This window comes from Delphinapterus leucas, chromosome 8 (assembly GCF_059928025.1).
Source record: "Delphinapterus leucas isolate spDelLeu-1000000601 "Yukka" chromosome 8, BTC_Dleu_Yukka2, whole genome shotgun sequence".
Lineage (NCBI taxonomy): Eukaryota > Metazoa > Chordata > Mammalia > Artiodactyla > Monodontidae > Delphinapterus > Delphinapterus leucas.
Genome location: NC_143136.1, coordinates 6827837 through 6850235, shown reverse-complemented (window position 1 = coordinate 6850235; position 22399 = coordinate 6827837). Strand labels below are relative to the sequence as shown.

The 22399-nt window shown below is 42.1% G+C and overlaps 3 pseudogenes; all 3 read left to right on the top strand.

Moving 5' to 3' along the window:
• Positions 1-2264: 2264 nt before the first annotated feature.
• Positions 2265-3263, top strand: LOC149748499 (UDP-glucuronosyltransferase 1A3 pseudogene; annotated as a pseudogene).
• A 9426-nt stretch (positions 3264-12689) lies between these two features.
• On the top strand, positions 12690-16083 carry LOC111171275 (neuropilin and tolloid-like protein 2 pseudogene; annotated as a pseudogene).
• Positions 16084-16372: 289 nt separating this feature from the next.
• On the top strand, positions 16373-19749 carry LOC149748498 (neuropilin and tolloid-like protein 2 pseudogene; annotated as a pseudogene).
• Positions 19750-22399: the final 2650 nt, after the last annotated feature.

Below are 22399 nucleotides of genomic sequence, written 5' to 3'. Positions count from 1 at the left end.
GTCAATCCCACAAGCCGTGTGGCAGGGGCAAAAAAAAAAATTTCCCAAGGGATTATAATCATTATGTGTGGGAGCATTGGACTGATAGGAGCTACTCCTACCGGAAGCCAGAAATGCTTCTAGGTGAATTTAAAAAAATATATATTTTTGGTCATATTACAAATCCCAGGGAGATTTTGCTTGGCCTGCCATTACATCTATAGCTTAAATGGGGGCAAAATCAAGAGTGTTGCAATGTTAAATCTTCCCACGCAGGATGTTGTATGCCTCTTCATTTATTTTATTCTAGTCTAGATTGATATCTCTAACTGGAACAGAGAAAACGCCACCACCCTTTCCAATCCCCGAAGTGCACTGTGTATCCTTACTTGGCTTATAGCATCTGTATTAGGTTGAGTGGCAAACGCACGGCAGCTAATCACAGTGAGGAAAGCCAGAATGTTGCCCTAGATACTCACTGACGGGTTCCATTGCAGTTAGAGCCAGACCAGTAACAGGGGCTACTGAGTTCTTAGCAGAATGAAGGGGATACAACTCTCCTGACTTGCTGCTTCTGCCACCAGATAGGGTGTCGCTAGATTCACTGGTGGCTGGAAACCCAAACAGCAGCTTCTCTTGCTAACAACACTGACAGCAGCAAAGACAAACTTGAAGTCCCACCCTCCCGGCGGCCCTGCTCCCTTCCCTAGCATATCCTTACACCCTGAAAGTAGCACATGAGCAGCCTTGATCCTACACTCTCAAGAAATTCTGCATGGCTGTTTGTGGAAATGAATGGGGGACAGAAACGATGGGATTTAACCTGGGAGTAGAGGACAGAAACTGAGCCTTGGGGAAAACATGCAGTTATGTGGCTGGGACGGAAAGAGGATCCAGAAAGAGAGAGCATAGATGTTGCTGTTGGAGGGGAAATAAGAGAAGCAGGACCCTGGACTCACAGCCTCCAAGGATGGTTAAAGCAAACGCTCCCGGCACAGTGGCAGCTGGTGTGACCCAGGAGGCGTCTCGGTGTGCATGTGTTGCTCAGTGGTGGATCCCTAATGGGGGTAACTTTCTCCGAAAGCGAAGCCTCAGCCTGGCCGGTCCTGCGGCCTGGGACAGGATATCGCTATGGCAGAAGCCATGGAGGCAGAAGAGCGCGCTCAGTGAGAGAGAGAGAGCTGGGCAGCCCAAGGAGCCCCCCCGCACCATCCCCAGGGCAGACGGGACACGGAGACGTCCGTATCTTGCTGAGCACGTGTGGGCATCAGTCTCTGTAGCAGGGCTGGACTCATGGGCCCCACCGCAGAAGGTCCCACAAATTATGGAGCCCCTCTGTTCTGGAGGAATCTGTCCTCATCAGGACTTAGGACTGTAAATGACCTTGGAGCAGAATCTGAACATAAACTATAAGTTGTAACAAAGGCCCAGATTAATGTACACCCCAGTCCCTAAACAGAGTAGCAGAAGACTGGAGCCTCCAGCATCAGAAGAGGAATTCAGAGAGCCTGCTCCGAGGCCAGGGGACGGCGCTCTCTGACTCCACTCTGTCATTGCTAAGGGTTGCCTTGTCCATTGACGCCTTAGATAACGGCAACCCTTATTCCATGAGGTAGATACAGAATTCTCAACCAACCCTTCTGCTGTCCTTCCTCCGTAATCCCTCCAGATATTTCCATAGCTGACAGCCACTTGAACAGACTCTGCCCTGAACGTTGCAAGAGGTGTCTCCATGTGGAACGGGAACAAAACGGACAGCCGGCATCCCCTCCCCGCTGAGAGAAAGCCGTCTTGGCAATGTTATATATTTTCCTGCATGTGATCTGTGTTCACCCATGATTGGGGGAAAGAGTTGAAAGAGTTATCAAATAAGGTCACATCCAGCAGAGAGGTTCTGGCTGGGACTAGGGCATAGGTGACCCCGCAGAGCTCAGTCACAGCCCCATAGAACATGGTTAACAGAGAAATAGGAGGTGATCAAAGGGAATGGGCAGGCACAGCCTTGCTTTGGGCATGGGATGAAAAACAAGAGAGTGATCTAGAATGCTCCCCAGAGGGAGCAGCAGAGTCAGATGAGTTTTTCCAAGCTAAGGGGAAGTGGTGTTTCCCTAGGTGAAAGCAGAGGTGATGAAACACAGGGATAGACTTATTCTGTAATGATTAATGTAACGAGGGAGCACTGCCTTCCAATTACATGCCATTTTGCTTAAGAGGCCTGATGATAAGATAAAGAAAACAAATGCAGGCGGCACAGCCCGAACAGAATGCATTTGGCTTCTGCAGAGATGTCCCTGGGGCTGCAGCTTCCCTGGCAGTTGCTCCCTGGCCTCTTGCTCTGCCTGTGCGTCGGGCGATGGGCCGAGGCTGGGAAGGTGCTGGTGGTCCCCGTGGAGGGCAGCCACTGGCTCAGCATGCGGGAGGCCGTGCGGGAGCTCCATGCCAGAGGCCACGAAGCAGTGGTCCTTTCTCCCGAGGTGAAGATGCACATCAAGGCAGAGGACTTTTTCACCATGGAAACCTATGCTGTTCCATACACCCAGGATGAATTTGATTACATCGTGACAGGCAAGACTCATCTGTTTTTTGAAAGAATACATTTTCTAACACTGTTTTTGGAAACTATGGCCTCTTTGAAAAATGTGTCTTTGGTCTTTCAAAGGTCTTGTGAGGAACTATTGTATAACAAGGACCTGATCAGGCACCTGAATGCCAGTTCCTTTGATGTGGTTTTAACGGACCCCGTTTACCCCTGCGGAGCGGTGCTGGCTAAGTACCTGTCGATTCCAGCTGTGTTCTTTTTGCGTTCCATTCCATGTAACTTAGATACTGAGGGCACAGCGTGCCCAAAGCCTTTTTCGTATATTCCTAGTTTACTAACAATGAATTCAGACCACATGACATTCTTCCAAAGGGTCAAGAACCTGATCTACCCTTTGAGCTTCAAGTACATTTGCCAATTTTCTTTCACTCCTTATGCACGTATGGCCTCTGAGCTTCTTCACAGAGAGGTGTCGCTGGTGGAAATTTTTGGCTCTGCATCCATTTGGCTGTTCAGAGGAGACTTTGTGATGGACTACCCCCGGCCAATCATGCCCAACATGGTCTTCATTGGGGGTATCAACTGTGCCAACAGGAAACCATTATCTCGGGTCTGTATTGGTGCTTTTATTCAATCAATGTTCCAAGTGGAGCCTATTGTTTTAAAAAACAACTTACTTCCAGGTGCTTATTTATCTACTGATCTTTTTAAAGATTTCCACCGGGCTTCCCTGGTGGCGCAGTGATTGAGAGTCCGCCTGCCGATGCAGGGGACGTGGGTTCGTGCCCCGGTCCGGGAGCGGCTGGGCCCGTGAGCCATGGCCGCTGAGCCTGCGCGTCCGGAGCCTGTGCTCCGCAATGGGTGAGGCCACAACAGTGAGACACCCGCAAAAAAAAAAAAAAAAAAAAAGATTTCCACCTCTCATTCTCCTTCTAACAGTCTTTGGTGAGATAAATTGTTAAAGTGCCTCCAGTAGTGCAGTAAAGGTTTGCGATGGTTTTTGAGAGGAATGAGAGGAAGGGGTGAGGGTCCATAATAGGATTGACAAGCAATGGTGTGATTCAACCGTGATCACCCTTTAGTGAAGGCATGTTCGTAACAGTTGTGCAGTTTTCTCCAGCTGAGTAGGAGCAGAGAACTTGAGCTGTGAATCCATCCATCAGGGGTTTTTGCTTGAGGGTGTTCAAGAAGGATGAAAGAGCTGGCAAATTACATTTGTTTAAAAAATTTTTTTAAACACTTTTTTTTTTTACAAGCCTGGCTTTGTTTGTTGTTGTTTTTAACTTAATTAATTAATTTGTTTATTTTGGGCTGCATTGGGTCTTTGTTGCTGCACACGGGCTTTCTCTAGTTGCGGCAAGTGGGGGCTACTCCTCGTTGCGGTGCACGGGCGTCTCATTGTGGTGGCTTCACTTGTTGCGGAGCACGGGCTTTAGGTGCGTGGGTTTCAGTAGTTGTGGCACACGGGCTCAGTAGTTGTGGCTCACGGGCTCTAGAGCGCAGGCTCAGTAGTTGTGGTGCACAGGCTTAGTTGCTCCGTGGCATATGGGATCTTCCCAGACCAGGGCTCGAACCCGTGTCCCCTGCACTGGCAGGCAGATTCTTAACCACTGCTCCACCAGGGAAGTCCCAATTACATTGGTTGACCTGATAGTTCTTCGAGGTTTTGTCTTGGAATGGACGGAGGTGTGGTCACAGGAGACCTAAACACCAAAAGGAAGCAGAAGTTTCAAAGAGGTCGAAAAATTAAGTGGAAGTGAGACAATGCCAGAGAGAGAAGTTGGGGTCTCTGTGATCAGAGAAAGAAATAATTGAGTTCAACTTTTCAGAGATGGAGCTGTGCTGATGAGAAGTCTTCTGACCAGGAGTTGGTGTCTGGAGTAAAATGTGGGGATGTACCAGAGTTTGATGGCATGTCAGATAGGTCTTCTACTTGGGACACTGAGGGCATCAAAGGATAGTGGCAGGGGCTAGAGAGGAGGTAAAACTGAGCCTATAAACTCAGTGAAGGTGGGGACAGTGATGCTGAGAAATGAGTCTCAAAGAGGAAGGGTTTGTTAGGAGGGGCTGACCACATCACCAAACCTACCCTGGCCCAAGCCAGCCCACCCCAAGTTTCCATGACAGGAACTACTGCTTTCCTCATCCTTTCAGAGTCTTCTTAGGTTAAACCTGAATATTTGAGTTTAATTGAAATAGGACTCTTGGGGGCCAGATTTGTTCCTTAATCCGCTGAGTTAGCCATCTTTTTTGCCCTTTTATGTAATAGTCACTGAATTTATATTAACTTCCATGACTTTAGATCTCATAGTTTTTGTATTGTTACTTTTGTATCTCTTTTTATTAATGTAGTATATGTTATTGCACAGGACTCTAACTTCATTTTTCTTTTTTGCTCACACCATAAAGGATCTATTCTACTGGTTTTTTCTTCCTATATGCAATGCATTTGACCAATTATAAAATACGTATGTATATATTAGATTTGTAAAAAGGGAAAGTAGGGAGGCATTTTAAAAAACAATTGCCGCTCTTTTCTTTTTACTTTTTCTGTGTGAATATATTCTCTAGAGTAGACTGCATTGGTTCAAATCCTCACTACGATTTTTATAGCTGAATGACCTTGGGTGGGTGACCTAACCATTCTGACCTTAATACTGTCACAGAGAGCACACAAATATTATCTATTATCATTATTTAAAAGGTGCCAAGCAAGCCAAGGTATGTCATCTGGAGGCACGTAGATATGTTTGTGCCAATTTATTTGGTACATGAAAGATCATTTACACTGAAATTCTCAAGTTTTATACATTGTAAGCACAGCATTATCTTTTTTGTTCCACTAGCTTTTGTTTTACTTTGAGATTTTGTCATTCTTATTTATTTGGCTTGGTTTACCCTTAGATGTGACTCTTTTAAATGTTTATGGAAATTCTTCTCAAAATATGAAAGACTAAAGTCTAAAGTTTTAATATTTTTGTTCCTTTTCCTTCTTAAAGTTTATGACGGGTTGAATTATATTATTGGTCTTCTCAAAGAAATAACTTTTGGATTTGCTTATTCTTTTTACTATTTCATTAATCGCAGCTTATTGTTTTTATTAATACTATCATCCTTGTATCCCTTGATTTATGTTATAGCTGTTTTTCTCATTTCCTTAGGTAAGCATTAAGTTCCTTTATGTTTTCTTAATAATGAAGAATTGAAGGTCATACATAAAACATTTTCTTGAATTCTTAGATTTTGGTATAAATTGCTCTCATTTTCTTTCTCTTAAATTTACATTATTGATTTCCTCTTTGAGTCCGTGGCTATCTATTTTTTTTAACAAGGTTGTTTCTTAATTCCCATATAGTTAAGATATTTTGTAGCCATCATTCTCTTATTTTTCTCTAATGATTTTGAATTATAATCAGAGAATGTTTCTTGTGGGGTCACTGCTTTAAAAAATTTCTTAATAGGTTTTCTTTATGGTCTAGTACAGAATCATCCAATAGAAATATACTGCAAGCCACATATGTAATTGAAAGCTTTTTAGTAGGCATATTAAGAAAAGCAAAATGAGGGTTAAAATTAATTTTAGTAATATATTTTATTGAATCAAATATATCAAAAACATGATCCATTAAACATATACTCAATATAAAAATTTTTTCAGGTACTCATTTGCCATTGTTTCTTCCAGTTTTATTGAGATATAATTGACATGCAGCACTGTATAAGCTTAAGGTGGACAGCATAGTGATTGACTTACCTAGACCATGAGATGCTTACCCCAGTAAGTTTAGTGATCACCCATCATCGCATATGGATACAAAATTAAAGGAACAGAAAATTTTTTTTTCCTTAGGATGAGAACTCTTAGAATTTACTCTCAGCGACTTTCATAGATAACATAGAGCAGTGCTAATTATCTTTACCATGTTGTACATTACATCCCTAGCACTTATTTCTCTTACAACTGGAAGTTTGTACCCTTTGACCGCCGTCATCCAATTCCCCCTCCCCCATTCCACGCTTCTGGTGGCCACAAATTGAATTTCTATTTCTATAAGCTTGTTTGTTTGTTTTTGAAGTATAATTGACCTACAGCACTATGTTAGCTCCTATCACACTACATAGTGATTCAGTACTTCCATACACTTCAAAATAACCACTACAGTAAATCAGGCTATGATATTCACCGTAGAAAGATATTACGTAACTGTTGACAGTATTTCTCACACTCTAATTTCTTACCTGTAACATATATTTTGCAACTGAAGTTTGTATCTTAATCCCTCCCACCCATTTCTCTTCTTCCCCTACTCCCCTCCACTCTATCAACTACCTGTTTGTTCTCTGTATCTATGAGTCTGTTTCTGTTATTTTCTTTTTTAACATCTTTATTGGAGTATAATTGCTTTACAATGGTGTGTTAGTTTCTGCTTTACAACAAAATGAATCAGTTATATATATACACATATATTCCCATATCTCTTCCCTCTTGCGTCTCCCTCCCTCCCACCCTCCCTATCCCACCCCTCTAGGTGGTCACAAAGCACAGAGCTGATCTCCCTGTGCTATGCGGCTGCTTCCCACTAGCTATCTAACTTACGTTTGGTAGTGTATATATGTCCATGCCTCTCTCTCGCTTTGTCAGAGCTTACCCTTCCCCCTCCCCATATCCTCAAGTACATTCTCTAGTAGGTCTGTGTCTTTATTCCTGTTTTACCCCCAGGTTCTTCATGACATTTTTTTTTCTTAAATTCCATATATATGTATTAGCATACGGTATTTGTCTCTCTCTTTCTGACTTACTTCACTCTGTATGACAGACTATATATAGGTCTATCCACCTCATTACAAATAGCTCAATTTCGTTTCTTTTTATGGCTGAGTAATATTCCATTGTATACATGTGCCACATCTTCTTTATTCATTCATCAGATGATGGACACTTAGGTTGTTTCCATCTCCTGGCTATTGTAAATAGAGCTGCAATGAACATTATGGTACATGACTCTTTTTTTTTTTTTTTTGCTGTACGCGGGCCTCTCACCGTTGTGGCCTCTCCCATTGTGGAGCACAGGCTCTGGAGGCGCAGGCTCAGCGGCCATGGCTCACGGGCCCAGCCGCTCCGTGGCATGTGGGATCTTCCTGGACCAGGGCACGAACCCGTGTCCCCTGCATCGGCAGGCAGACTCTCAACCACTGCACCACCAGGGAAGGCCCATGACTCTTTGAATTATGGTTTTCTCAGGGTATATGCCCAGTAGTGGGATTGCTGGGTCATGTGGTAGTTCTATTTGTAGTTTTTTAAGGAACCTCCATACTGTTCTCCACAGTGGCTGTATCAATTTACATTCCCACCAACAGTGCAAGAGGGTTCCCTTTACTACACATCCTCTCCAGCATTTATTGTTTCTAGATTTTTTGATGATGGCCATTCTGACTGGTGTGAGATGATACCTCATTGTAGTTTTGATTTGCATTTCTCTAATGATTAATGATGTTGAGCATTCTTTCATGTGTTTGTTGGCAATCTGTATATCTTCTTTGGAGAAATGTCTATTGAGGTCTTCTGCCCATTTTTGGATTGGGTTGTTTGTTTTTTTGTTATTAAGCTGCATGAGCTGCTTATAAATTTTGGAGATTAATCCTTTGTCAGTTGCTTCATTTGCAAATATTTTCTCCCACTCTGAGGGTTGTCTTTTGGTCTTGTTTATGGTTTCTTTTGCTGTGCAAAATCTTTGAAGTTTCATTAGGTGGCATTTGTTTATTTTTGTTTTTATTTCCATTTCTCTAGGAGGTGGGTCAAAAAGGATCTTGCTGTGATTTATGTCATAGAGTGTCCTCCCTATGTTTTCCTCTAAGAGTTTGATAGTTTCTGGCCTTACACTTAGGTCTTTAATCCATTTTGAGCTTATTTTTGTGTATGGTGTTAGGGAGTGATCTAATCTCATACTTTTACATGTACCTGTCCAGTGTTCCCAGCACCACTTATTGAAGAGGCTGTCCTTTCTCCACTGTACATTCCTGCCTCCTTTATCAAAGATAAGGTGACCACATGTGCGTGGGTTTATCTCTGGGCTTTCTATCCTGTTCCATTGATCTGTATTTCTGTTTTTGTGCCAGTACCATACTGTCTTGATTACTGTAGCTTTGTAGTATAGTCTGAAGTCAGGGAGTCTGATTCCTCCAGCTCCGTTTTTCGTTCTCATGATTTCTTTGGCTATTTGGGGTCTTTCGTGTTTCCATACAAATTGTGAAATTTTTTGTTCTAGTTCCGTGAAAAATGCCAGTGGTAGTTTGATAGGGATTGCATTGAATCTGTAGATTGCTTTGGGTAGTAGAGTCATTTTCATAATGTTGATTCTTCCAATCCAAGAACATGGTATATCTCTCCATCTATTTGTATCATCTTTCATTTCTTTCATCAGTGTCCTATAATTTTCTGCATACACGTCTTTTGTCTCCTTAGGTAGGTTTATTCCTAGATATTTTATTCTTTTTGTTGCAATGGTAAATGGGAGTGTTTTCTTGATTTCACTTTCAGATTTTTCATCATTAGTGTATAGGAATGCCAGAGATTTCTGTGCATTAATTTTGTATCCTGCTACTTTACCAAATTCATTGATTAGCTCTAGTAGTTTTCTGGTGGCATCTTTAGGATTCTCTATGTATAGTATCATGTCATCTGCAAACAGTGACAGCTTTACTTCTTTTCCAATTTGGATTCCTTTTATTTCCTTTTCTTCTCTGATTGCTGTGGCTAAAACTTCCAAAACTATGTTGAATAAGAGTGGTGAGAGTGGGCAACCTTGTCTTGTTCCTGATCTTAGTGGAAATGCTTTCAGTTTTTCACCATTGAGGACGATGTTGGCTGTGGGTCTGTCATATATGGCCTTTATTATGTTGAGGAAAGTTCCCTCTATGCCTACTTTCTGCAGGGTTTTTATCATAAATGGGTGTTGAATTTTGTCGAAAGCTTTCTCTGCATCTATTGAGATGATCATATGGTTTTTCTCCTTCAATTTGTTAATATGGTGTATCGTGTTGATTGATTTGCGTATATTGAAAAATCCTTGCATTCCTGGAATAAACCCCACTTGATCATGGTGTATGATCCGTTTAATGTGCTGTTAGATTCTGTTTGCTAGTATTTTGTTGAGGATTTTTGCATCTATGTTCATCAGTGATATTGGCCTGTAGTTTTCTTTCTTTGTGACATCCTTGTCTGGTTTTGGTATCAGGGTGATGGTGGCCTCGTAGAATGCGTTTGGGAGTGTTCCTCCCTCTGCTATATTTTGGAAGAGTTTGAGAAGGATAGGTGTTAGCTCTTCTCTAAATGTTTGATAGAATTTGCCTGTGAAGCCATCTGGTACTGGGCTTTTGTTTGTTGGAAGATATTTAATTACAGTTTCAATTTCAGTGCTTGTGATTGGTCTGTTCATATTTTCTATTTCTTCCTGATTCAGTCTTGTCAGGTTGTGCCTTTCTAAGAATTTGTCCATTTCTTCCAGGTTGTCCATTTTATTGGCATAGATTTGCTTGTAGTAATCTCTCATGATCTTTTGTATTTCTGCAGTGTCAGTTGTTACTTCTCCTTTTTCATTTCTAATTCTATTGATTTGAGTCTTCTCCCTTTTTTTCTTGATGAGTCTGGCTAATGGTTTATCAATTTTGTTTATCTTCTCAAAGAACCAGCTTTTAGTTTTATTGATCTTTGCTATCGTTTGCTTCATTTCTTTTTCATTTATTTCTGATCTGATTTTTATGATTTCTTTCCTTCTGCTAACTTTGGGGTTTTTTTGTTCTTCTTTCTCTAATTGCTTTAGGTGCAAGGATAGGTTGTTTATTCGAGATGTTTCCTGTTTCTTAAGGTAGGATTGTATTGCTATAAACTTCCCTCTTAGAACTACTTTTGCTGCATCGCATAGATTTTGGGTCGTCGTGTCTCCATTGTCATTTGTTTCTAGGTATTTTTTGATTTCCTCTTTGACTTCTTCAGTGATCACTTCGTTATTAAGTAGTGTATTGTTTAGCCTCCATGTGTTTGTATTTTTTTACAGATCTTTTCCTGTAATTGATATCTAGTCTCATAGCGCTGTGATCAGAAAAGATACTTGATACAATTTCAATTTTCTTATATTTACCAAGGCTTGATTTGTGACCCAGGATATGATCTATCCTGGAGAATGTTCCATGAGCACTTGAGAAAAATGTGTATTCTGTTGTTTTTGGACGGAATGTCCTATAAATATCAATTAAGTCCATCTTGTTTAATGTATCATTTAAAGCTTGTGTTTCCTTATTTATTTTCATTTTGGATGATCTGTCCATGGGTGAAAGTGGGGTGTTAAAGTCCCCTACTATGAATGTGTTACTGTCGATTTCCCCTTTTATGCCTGTTAGTATTTGCCTTATGTATTGAGGTGCTCCTATGTTGGGTGCATAAATATTTACAATTGTTATATCTTCTTCTTGGATCGATTCCTTGATCATTATGTAGTGTCCTTCTTTGTCTCTTCTAATAGTCTTTATTTTAAAGTCTATTTTGTCTGATATGAGAATTGCTACTCCAGGTTTCTTTTGGTTTCCATTTGCATGAAACGTCTTTTTCCATCCCCTTACTTTCAGTGTGTATGTGTCTCTAGGTCTGAAGTGGGTCTCTTATAGGCAGCAAATATATGGGTCTTGTTTTTGTATCCATGCAGCCAATCTGTGTCTTTTGGTGGGAGCATTTAGTCCCTTTACATTTAAGGTAATTATCGATATGTATGTTCCTATTCCCATTTTCTTAATTGTTTTGGGTTCGTTATTGTAGGTCTTTTCCTTCTGTTGTGTTTCTTGCCTAGAGAAGTTCCTTTAGCAGTTGTTGTAAAGTTGGTTTGGTGGTGCTGAACTCTCTCAGCTCTTGCTTGTCTCTAAAGGTTTTAATTTCTCCATCAAATCTGAATGAGATCCTTGCTGGGTAGAGTAATCTTGGTTGCATGTTTTTCTCCTTCATCACTTTAAGTATGTCCTGCCAGTCCCTTCCGGCTTGCAGAGTTTCTGCTGAAAGATCAGCTGTTAACCTTATGGGGATTCCCTTGTGTGTTATTTGTTGTTTTTCCCTTGCTGCTTTTAATATGTTTTCTTTGTATTTAATTTTTGACAGTTTGATTAATATGTGTCTTGACATATTTCTCCTTGGATTTATCCTGTATGGGACTCTCTGTGCTTCCTGGACTTGATTAACTATTTCCTTTCCCATATTAGGGAAGTTTTCAACTATAATCTCTTCAAATATTTTCTCAGTCCCTTTCTTTTTCTCTTCTTCTTCTGGAACCCCTATAATTCGAATGTTGGTGCGTTTAATGTTGTCCCAGAGGTCTCTGAGACTGTCCTCAGTTCTTTTCATTCTTTTTTCTTTATTCTGCTCTGCAGTAGTTATTTCCACTATTTTATCTTCCAGGTCACTTATCTGTTCTGCCTCAGTATTCTGCTATTGATCCCATCTAGAGTATTTTTAATTTCATTTATTGTGTTGTTCATCACTGTTTGTTTCATCTTTAGTTCTTCTAGGTCCTTGTTAAATGTTTCTTGCATTTTGTCTATTCTATTTCCAAGATTTTGGATCATCTTTACTATCAGTATTCTGAATTCTCTTTCAGGTAGACTGCCTATTTCCTCCTCATTTGTTAGGTCTGGTGGGTTTTTATCTTGCTCCTTCATCTGCTGTGTGTTTTTCTGTCTTCTCATTTTGCTTATCTTACTGTGCTTGGGGTCTCCTTTTTGCAGGCTGCAGGTTCGTAGTTCCCATTGTTTTTGGTGTCTGTCCCCAGTGGCTAAGGTTGGTTCAGTGGATTGTGTAGGCTTCCTGGTGGAGGGGACTAGTGCCTGTGTTCTGGTGGATGAGGCTGGATCTTGTCTTTCTGGTGGGCAGGTCCACGTCTGGTGGTGTGTTTTGGGGTATCTGTGGACTTGTTATGATTTTAGGCAGCCTCTCTGCTAATGGGTGGGGTTGTGTTCCTGTCTTGCTAGTTGTTTGGCATAGGATGACCAGCACTGTAGCTTGCTGGTCGTTGAGTGAAGCTGGGTGCTGGTGTTGAGATGGAGATCTCTGGGAGATCTTCGCCGTTTGATATTATGTGGAGCTGGGAGGTCTCTTGTGGACCAGTGTCCTGAAGTTGGCTCTCCCACCTCAGAGGCGCAGCACTGACTCCTGGCTGCAGCACCAAGAGCCTTTCATCAAAAAGAGGAAAAGGGGAAAAAATCATAAATCTTGCTCTCGAAGTCCACCTCCTTAATTTGGGATGATTGGTTGTCTATTCATGTATTCCACAGATGCAGGGAACATCAAGTTGATGGTGGAGCTTTAATCCGCTGCCCCTGAGGCTGCTGGGAGGGATTTCCCTTTCTCTTCTTTGTTCTCACAGCTCCCGGGGCTCAGCTTTGGATTTGTCCCCGCCTCTGTGTGTAGGTCGCCGGAGGGCGTATGTTCTTCGCTCAGACAGGACGGGGTTAAAGGAGCCGCTGATTCAGGGGCTCTGGCTCACTCAGGCCGGGGGAGAGGGAGGGGCACGGAGTGCGGGGCGGGCCTGCGGGGGCAGAGGCCGGCGTGACGTTGCACCAGCCTGAGGCGCGCCGTGCGTTCTCCCGGGTAAGTTGTTCCTGGATCCCGGGAGCCTGGCAGTGGCGGGCTGCACAGACTCCCCGGAAGAGGGGTGTGGATAGTGACCTGTGCTCGCACACAGGCTTCTTGGTGGCGGCAGCAGCAGCCTTAGCGTCTCATGCCCGTCTCTGGGGTCCGCGCTGATAGCCGCAGCTCGCGCCTGTCTCTGGAGCTCTGAATCTCCTCCCCTCGCGCACCAGGAAACAAAGAGGTAAGAAGTCTCTTGCCTCTTCGGCAGGTCCAGACTTTTCCCCGGACTCCCTCCCGGCTAGCCGTGGCGCACTAACCCCCTGCAGGCTGTGTTCACTCCGCCAACCCCAGTCCTCTCCCTGTGCTCCGCCCGAAGCCCGAGCCTCAGCTCCCAGCCCAGCCCGCCCCGGCGGGTGAGCAGACAAGCCTCTCGGGCTGGTGAGTGCCGGTCGGCCCTGATCCTCTGTGCGGGAATCTCTCCGCTTTGCCCTCCGCACCCCTGTGGCTGTGCTCTCCTTCGCGGCCCCGAAGCTTTCTCCCTCCGCCACCCCAGTCTCCGCCCGCGAAGGGGCTTCCTAGTGTGTGTAAACCTTTCCTTCTTCACAGCTCCCTCCCACTTGTGCAGATCCCGTTCCTATCCTTTTGTCTCTGTTTATTCTTTTTTCTTTTTCCCTACCCAGGTACGTGGGGGGTTTCTTGCCTTTTGGGATGTCTGAGGTCTTCTGCCAGCATTCAGTAGGTGTTCTATAGGAGTTGTTCTACGTGTAGATGTATTTCTGGTGTATCTGTGGGGAGGAAGGTGATCTCCGCGTCTTACTTTTCCGCCATCTTCCCGGAAGTTCTCTCTGTTTTGTTATAGTTGTTCATGTTGTTCATTTGCTTTGCCTTTTATTTTCCACATGTAAGTGAAATCATACAGTATTTGTCTTTCTCTATCTGACTTATTTCACTAAGCATAATAGCCCCAGGTCCATCCATGTTGTCGCAAAAACAAGATTCCATTCTTTTTTATGGCTAATATGCAATAGCCAATATTCTTGTCTATTGTAAATAATGCCGCAGTGAACATAGGGATGCATATATATTTTCTAATTGGTGTTTTCCTTTCTTTGGTTAAGTGCCCAGAAGTAGAAATGCTGGATCATATGGGGTTTCTATTTTTAATTTTTTGAGGACCCTTCATGTTGTTTTCTATAGTGGCTTCCCCAATTTACTTTTGCCCCAACAATGTACGAGGGTTCCCTTTTCTCTACATCCTCACCAACACTTGTTACTTCTTCTCTTTTTGATAATAGCCATTCTTTTTTTTTTGTTTGTTTGTTTTTGTTTCTTGCAGTACGCGGGCCTCTCACTGCTGTGGCCTCTCCCATCGCGGAGCACAGGCTCCGGACGCACAGGCCCAGCAGCCATGGCCCACGGGCGCAGCCGCTCCGCGGCATGTGGGATCCTCCCAGACCGGGGCACGAACCCGCGTTCCCTGCATCGGCAGGCGGACTCCCAACCACTGCGCCACCAGGGAAGCCCGATAATAGCCATTCTGACAGGTGTGCAGTGATAATCTTATTGTGGTTTTGATTTGCATTTCCTTGATGATTAATGATGTTGAGAATTTTTTCATGTGCCTATTGGCCATCTGTATGTCTTCTCTGGAAAAATGTCTATTTGAGTCCTCTGCCGATTTTTAATCATGTTATTTGTTGTTGTTGTTGACTTGTATGTTTTCTTTCTGTATTTTGGATATTAACCCCTTATCAGGTACATCATTTGCAAATATCTTCACCCATTCAGTAAGTGGCCTTTTCCTTTTGTTACCAATTTCCTTTGCTGTTCAGAAAATTTTAGTTTGGACTTGGGTGGGGTTTGTGCCGCGGCCTCAGGCTGACGGCGCAGGTCAGGTCCCTCCGGTCCGCGCTCCCCTGCTCCGAGGCGGTCGATGGGACTGAGCGCCGCGGAGCAAGCGGCGGCACCCGTCGCGGGGCTGGGGCAGTGCAAGAGCCCGCCGGGAGGCTCGGGCATGGCGGGCCGCAGGACCTGAGCCCTACCCCTTGGGGAGCAACCTGGTGGCGGGCGATGGGGATGGAGCGGGGCTGCCGCTGCCGCCTCCTCGGCCCCGCAGCGAAGCACCGGGCAGCTCGGGATCATGGCCCTGGAGCAGCTTTGCTCCATCCTGTGTGGTTAATAACAATACTTGAAGTGGAAGGGATTGCTGTGGCCCAAAAGACCTAAGATGGACAAAATATTGGAATCAAGCACATGCCTGCAACCCAGCGTGGCCTTTGGGTTCGAACCAGCAATGGAGGTCATTTTGCTTCACCAGATTATCTTGACTCATATCCACCAAACAAGGAATGTATCTACATTTTGGAAGCTGCTTCACGTCAAAAAACACAGCTGACCTTTGATGAACATTATTGTATTAGAACCATCATTTGAATGTCGGTTTGATCACTTGGAAGTTCGAGATGGGCCGTTTGGTTTCTCTCCACATGTAGATCGTGACTGTGGTGTGAAAAGCCCTCCGTTAATTAGATCAACAGGGAGATTCATGTGGATTAAGTTCAGTTCCGATGAAGAACTTGAAGGACTGGAATTTCTAGCAAAATATTCGTTTATTCCAGATTCAGACTTTACTTACCTAGGAGATGGCCAGTTTGAATTGTCAGGAGCTGACGGAATAGTACGTTGGAGTCAGGTAGAACAAGGGGAGAAAACAAAACCCGGCCAAGCAGTTGATTGCATGTGGATGATTAAAGCTACTCCAAAAGATAAGATTTATTTGAGGTTCCTAGATTATCAAATGGAGCACTCAAATTAATGCAAGAGTGCATGAGAAACAGGCACAAGAGTGCATGAGAATGCAAGAGAAACTTCGTTGCAGTCTATGATGGGAGCAGTTCTATTGAAAATCTGAAGGCCAAGTTTTGCAGCACTGTGGCCCATGACATAATGCTTAAAACAGGAGTTGGGGTGATACAGATGTGGGCTGATGAAGGTAGTCGGCTTAGCACGTTCAGAATGCCTTTTTTTTTTCTTTTTTTTTTTTTTTTTTGCAGTACGCGGGCCTCTCACTGCTGTGGCCTCTCCCGTTGCGGAACACAGGCTCCGGACGTGCAGGCTCAGCGGCCATGGCTCACGGGCCCAGCCGCTCCGCGGCATGTGGGATCTTCCCAGACCGGGGCACGAACCCGCGTCCCCTGCATCGGCAGGTGGGCTCTCAAACACTGCGCCACCAGGGAAGCCCCAGAATGCTTTTTACTTCCTTTGTGGAGCCTCCCTGCACAGACAGCACTTTCTTTTGCCATAGCAACATGTGCATCAATAATTCTTTAGTCTGTAATGGGGTTCAAAACTGTGCATACCCTTGGGATGAAAATCATTGTAAAGAAAAGAAAAAAGCAGGCCTGCTTGAACAAATCACTAAAACTCACGGAACAGTTGTTGGCATTGCGTCAGGGATTGTCTTGGTCCTTCTCATTATTTCTATTTTAGTACAAGTGAAACAGCCTTGAAAAAAGGTCATGGCTTGCAAAACTGCTTTTAATAAAACTGGATTTCAAGAAGAGTTTGATCCTCCTCATTATGAACTGTTTTCACCGAGAGACAAGGAGACATCTGCAGACCTGTCGGAGGAACTGGACAGCTACCAGAAGGCGCGGCGCTCCTCCACTGCGTTGCCATGCATCCACGACCATCACTGTGGATCGCAGGCACCCAGCATCAAGCAAAGCAGGACCAACCTGAGTTCCATGGAACTTCCCTTCCGAAATGGTTCTGCACAACCGCAGCCAATGAAAACATTTAATAGCATCTTCAAAAAGAGAAGCTACACTTTCAAGCAGGCACATGAGTGCCCTGAACAGGCCCTAGAAGACAGAGTAATGGAAGAGATTCCCTGTGAAATTTGTCAGAGGGAGGGAAGATTCTGCGCAAGCATCCATAGCCATCGATTTTTTTTTAACATCTTTATTGGAGTATAGTTGCTTTACTGTGGTGTGTTAGTTTCTGCTTTATAACAAAGTGAATCAGTTATACACATACGTATATCCCCATATCTCCTCCCTCTTGCATCTCCCTCCCTCCCACCCTAGCCATCGATTTTTAATCTTCTACAGAAGGTGACATTAATTATTAAGTATGTACGTATGTAGCCTACAGAGCACCCATACTGTCTTCAGCAGCCAACCCTTTTCTCCTGTCAGAACTAGGAAGACCTTCGTTCCCCACTAACCTAATGTAATGGTGAAGTTTTTATTGTCTCAGGCAGTCTATATATGTTAACCCAACCAAGGAACTTACTCCATTCAGTAAAAAACAAAAAATAAGCCTCTATTGCTCAGTAGCATTTGGAGAGAGGAGGGGTAGTGGTGCGCCAGGCTCAGCTGCCTGCCTGTCTTAGCAGCAGGAAGACTACTCTTGATTGACACAGCTCTGTCAATATTTTGACCCCACAGTGAGTTTAAAAGTAAGATTTTTCTTCACATTCCTTTTATTTTTTTCTTTTTTCTAAATTTAATTTGTTTTATAAGGCAGTAATTTTACCCTTTCAGTTTCTTTTTTTTTTTCCCTTTCAGTTTCTTATATAAACGGTTCATGTATCACACATATTTCAATATAGGCATTTGTTCTAGAATTTGTCAAAATATAACTAGTTACTGTGGTAAGTGCCAATTAAGACACAGAGTTGTGTTCTGTCCATCTGCTTCTTCTTGACTGGTTTCTATACTGCTGCCTTTTAATTACTGGATCCTTAGTCTTTATTTTCTGTGATATGATTTAGCACTTTTAAGTCACATTTCGTCTTATATTATACGAGAAAGTTTCATAATCCTGGGATGTATGCACCATTGCCAGTTATACCTAAAAACTTGAAAACGATTAAAATTTTTAGAAATGCTTTGAAATTCCCAAGTTTTATCACATTCAGTGATAGCCCATTCACTCCTGTGAGCAAAAAGTCATTTAATTCATTTCGGGGAGGCCTATCATTATATTCACTTCCTGTGTTTCTCATTACTAGATCTGTGTCTTTTATTATTTTTATAAAAAGATGAGCTCACTCCCTTTGTGTTGGTTTATCTTATAGGATATGGTAGCCAAGGTTGTACGAGAGTTAAAGGAAAATGCCTAAGAAATTGTATAAGCCTTTAGATTGCTTCTTATTTGGGATAATACATTTTTCTAGTTCTTACCAAGAATAACAATTTCTACTTTTTTTAAAACTGCACTTTTGACCTTATTTTTTAATGGTATATAAACAATAATTTATAAACATGATATAAAAACTCTGCATTTTTTTAGACTTTTGATATTATTTGATACTGTACAAACTTTATTAAATCAAGATTAAAGAGCTACATGACAGATTTCTTTCAGTATTCACATTAGCAGCTTTGTATACAAATATGCTGTGATGGAACTCTACACTATAATTTACTGTAAAGACCTTGGTAACGTGTACATAAGCATTTGTTTCCTCTTGTTATTGCGTTTAGTTTATGATAAATTTTTCACTGTGTGATATTTATTGTTCTAAATCACTACACAAACCTGATATTAAAATATATATTATTACATGACAAAAAAAGATTTTAGTTTCATATAGTCCCATTTGTTTATTTTGCTTTTGTTTCCCTTGCTTAAGGAGACATATCCAAAAAAAAATTACTAATATTGAAGTTAAAGAGCATACTGCCTGTGTTTTCTTCTAGAAGTTTTATGGTTTCAGGTCTTACATTTAAGTCTTTAATCTATTTTGAATTTATTTTTGTGCATGGTGTGAGAGAGTAATCCAGTTTGATCTTTTGTATGTAGTTGTGCTTTCCCAACACCATTTACTGAAGAGGCTGTCTTCCCCTCATTGTATATTCTTACCACCTTTGTCATAGATTAATTGCCCATATAAGTGTGGGTTTATTTCTGCTCTATATTCTGTTGCATTGATCTATGTGTCTGTTTTTGTGCCAGTACCATTCTGTTTTTGTGTGTGTGTGATTCTCAACATTTTTATTTAAAATAATAGCCGTGGGGGGCTTCCCTGGTAGGGCAGTGGTTAAGAATCCACCTGTCAATGCAGGGGACATGGGTTCAATCCCTGGTCCGGGAAGATCCCACATGCTGCGGAGCAACTAAGCCTGTGCACCACAACTACTGAGCCTGTGCTCTAGAGCCCGTGAGCCACAACTACTGAGCCCTCGTGCTACAGCTACTGAAGCCCACGCACCTACAGCCAGTGCTCTGCAACAAGAGAAGCCACCACAATGAGAAGCCCACGCACTACAATGAAGAGTAGCCCCTGCTCGCCGCAACTGGAGAAAGCCTGCGCACAGCAACAAAGACCCAATGCAGCCAAAAATAAATAAATAAAATAAATAGTAAAAATAAATAAATAACATGTTTTTTTAAAAAAATAAAATGAAATAATAGCAGTGGGGAATACGACCATCTTTTCATATTTCCAAATGAACGCTTTAAATAATCCCCAGTTTTTATTACTTATGTGTCCAGATTCTACCAGTTGTGCTTGGCTTCTTTATCTTTCTTTTTTTTTTTTTTTTTGGTACACGGGCCTCTCACTGTCGTGGCCTCTCCCGTTGTGGAGCACAGGCTCCAGACGTGCAGGCTCAGCGGCCATGGCTCACGGGCCCAGCCGCTCCACGGCATGTGGGATCTTCCCGGACCGGGGCACGAACCCATGTCCCCTGCATGGGCAGGCGGACTCTCAACCACTGTGCCACCAGGGAAGCCCCTATCTTTCTTTTTTAGCCCTCACTGGGATCATAAGTTTTCTTTCCGTCAAGGGAAGTTTGTTTGTGATGGTTTCTGGGCTATCAGATTTGGCATGTACAGCTGCAAACATAGTTGGAGCAGCACTCACAGCTAACATACACTAACATTAACAGCAAGAATAAGATTTTTACATGGTCTGTCCTCTATGTGTATCATCCCACAAATTGCCTTCAATCATAGACTGAAGTACCATACTGTTTTGATCACTGTAGCTTTGTAGTATAGTTTGAAACCAGGGAACATGACACCTCCAGTTCTGCTGTTTTTAAAAATTGAAGTGTAGTTAATTTACAATGTTGTGTTAATTTCTGTTGTACAGCAAAGTTATTCAGATATATATTCCTTTTCAGATTCTTTTCCATTATAGATCATTACAAGGTATTGAATACAGTTCCCTGTGTTATACAGTAAGAACTTGCTATGTATCTATTTTATATATAGTGATGTGTATCTGTTAATCCGAAGCTCCTAATTTAACCCTCCCCTGTCCTTCCCCTTTGGTAACCATAAGTTTCTCTTCTGTGTCTGTGAGTCTGTTTCTGTTTTGTAAATAAGTTCATTTGTATCATTTTTTTAGATTCCACCTATAAGTGATATCACATGAGTATTGTCTTTCTCTGTCTGACTTAACTTCACTTAGTATGATAATCTCTAGGCCCATCCTTGTCGCTGCTCCAGTTCTGTTCTTCTCTCTCAAGATTTTTTTTTTTTTTGGTTATTCAGAGTCTTTTCTGTTTCCATACAAATTTTAGAATTATTTGTTCTCATTCTGTGAAAAATGCTGTTGGTGTTTTAATAGGTATTGTGTTGAATCTGTAGTTTGCCTTGGGTTTTATGGTCATTTTTTTTTTTTTAAAGAAGATGTTGGGGGTAGGAGTTTATTAATTAATTTATTTATTTTTGCTGTGTTGGATCTTCGTTTCTGTGCGAGGGCTTTCTCTAGTTGTGGCAAGCGGGGGCCACTCTTCATCACAGTGCATGGGCCTCTCACTATCGCGGACTCTCTTTTTGCAGAGCACAGGCTCCAAATGTGCAGGCTCAGTAGTTGTGGCTCACGGGCCTAGCCGCTCTGTGGCGTGTGGAATCTTCTCGGACCTGGGCTTGAACCCGTGTCCCCTGCACTAGCAGGCAGACTCCCAACCACTGCGCCACCAGGGAAGCCCTGTATGGTCATTTTAACAATATTAATTCTTCCAATCCATGAGCACAGTGTATCTTTCCATTTGTGTCGTTTTCAGTTTCTTTCATCAGTGTTTTATAGTTTTCCTAGTATAGATGTTTTACCTCCTTAGTTAGATTTATTCCTAGGTATTTCATTCTTTTTGATGTGATTGAAAATAAAATTGTATCATTAATTTCTTTTTTTGAATAGTTCATTGTCCGTGTATAGAAATGCAACAGATTTCTGTATAATAGTTTTGTGTCCCACAACTTTACCCAGTTCACTGATGAGTTCTAGTAGTTTTTGATCATGCCTTTAGGATCTTCTATGTATAGTGAGTGTCACGTCATTTGCAAAGAGTGACAGTTTTACTTATTCCTCTCCAATTTGGATTCCTTTTATTTCTTTTTCTTGTCTGATTGCCGTGGCCAGGACTTATAATATTATGTTTATTAAAAGTGGCAAGAGTCTTGTTCCTGATCTTAGAGGAAATGCTTTCAGCTTTTCACCACTGAGTATGGTGTTAGTTGTGGGCTTGTCATATATGGCCTTTATTAGTCTGAGGTATTTTACCACTATACCCACTTTGTGGAGTTGTTTTTTTTTTTTTTAATAAATGGATGTTGAATTTTGTCAAAAGATTTTCCCACATCTATTGAGATGATCATATGACTTTTAATCTTCAGTTTGTTAATGTGATGTATCACCTTGACTGATTTGTGGCTATTGAACAATCCGTGCATCCCTGGGATAAATCCCACTTGATTGTGGTATATGATCTTTTTAATGTACCACTGAGTTGCTAATATTTTGTTGAGATTTTTGTATCTATGTTCATCAGTGACATTGGTCTGTAATGTGTGTGTGTGTGTGTGATATCTTTTTCTAGTTTTGGTATCAGGGTGATGCTGGCCTCATAGCATGAGTTAAGAAGCATTCCTTCTTCTCCTATTTTTTGGAATAGTTTGAAAAGGATAGGTGTTAACTCTTCTCTAAATGTTTGGTAGAATTCACCTGTGAAGCCATTTGGTCCTGGACTTCAATTTCTTGGGAGTATTTTATTACTGATTCAATTTCATTATTGGTAATTGGTCTGTTCATGTTTTCTATTTCTTCCTGGTTCAGTCTTGGGAGATTGTACATTTCTAGGAATCTGTCCATGTCTTCCAGGTTGTCCATTTTATTGGCATATAATTGTTCACAATAATCTCTTATGATCCTTTATATATTCTGTGGTGTTTGTTGTGACTTCCTCTTTCTCATTTCTGATTTTATTTATTTGGGCCCTCTCTCTTTTTTCTTGATGAGTCTGGCTGAAGGTTTG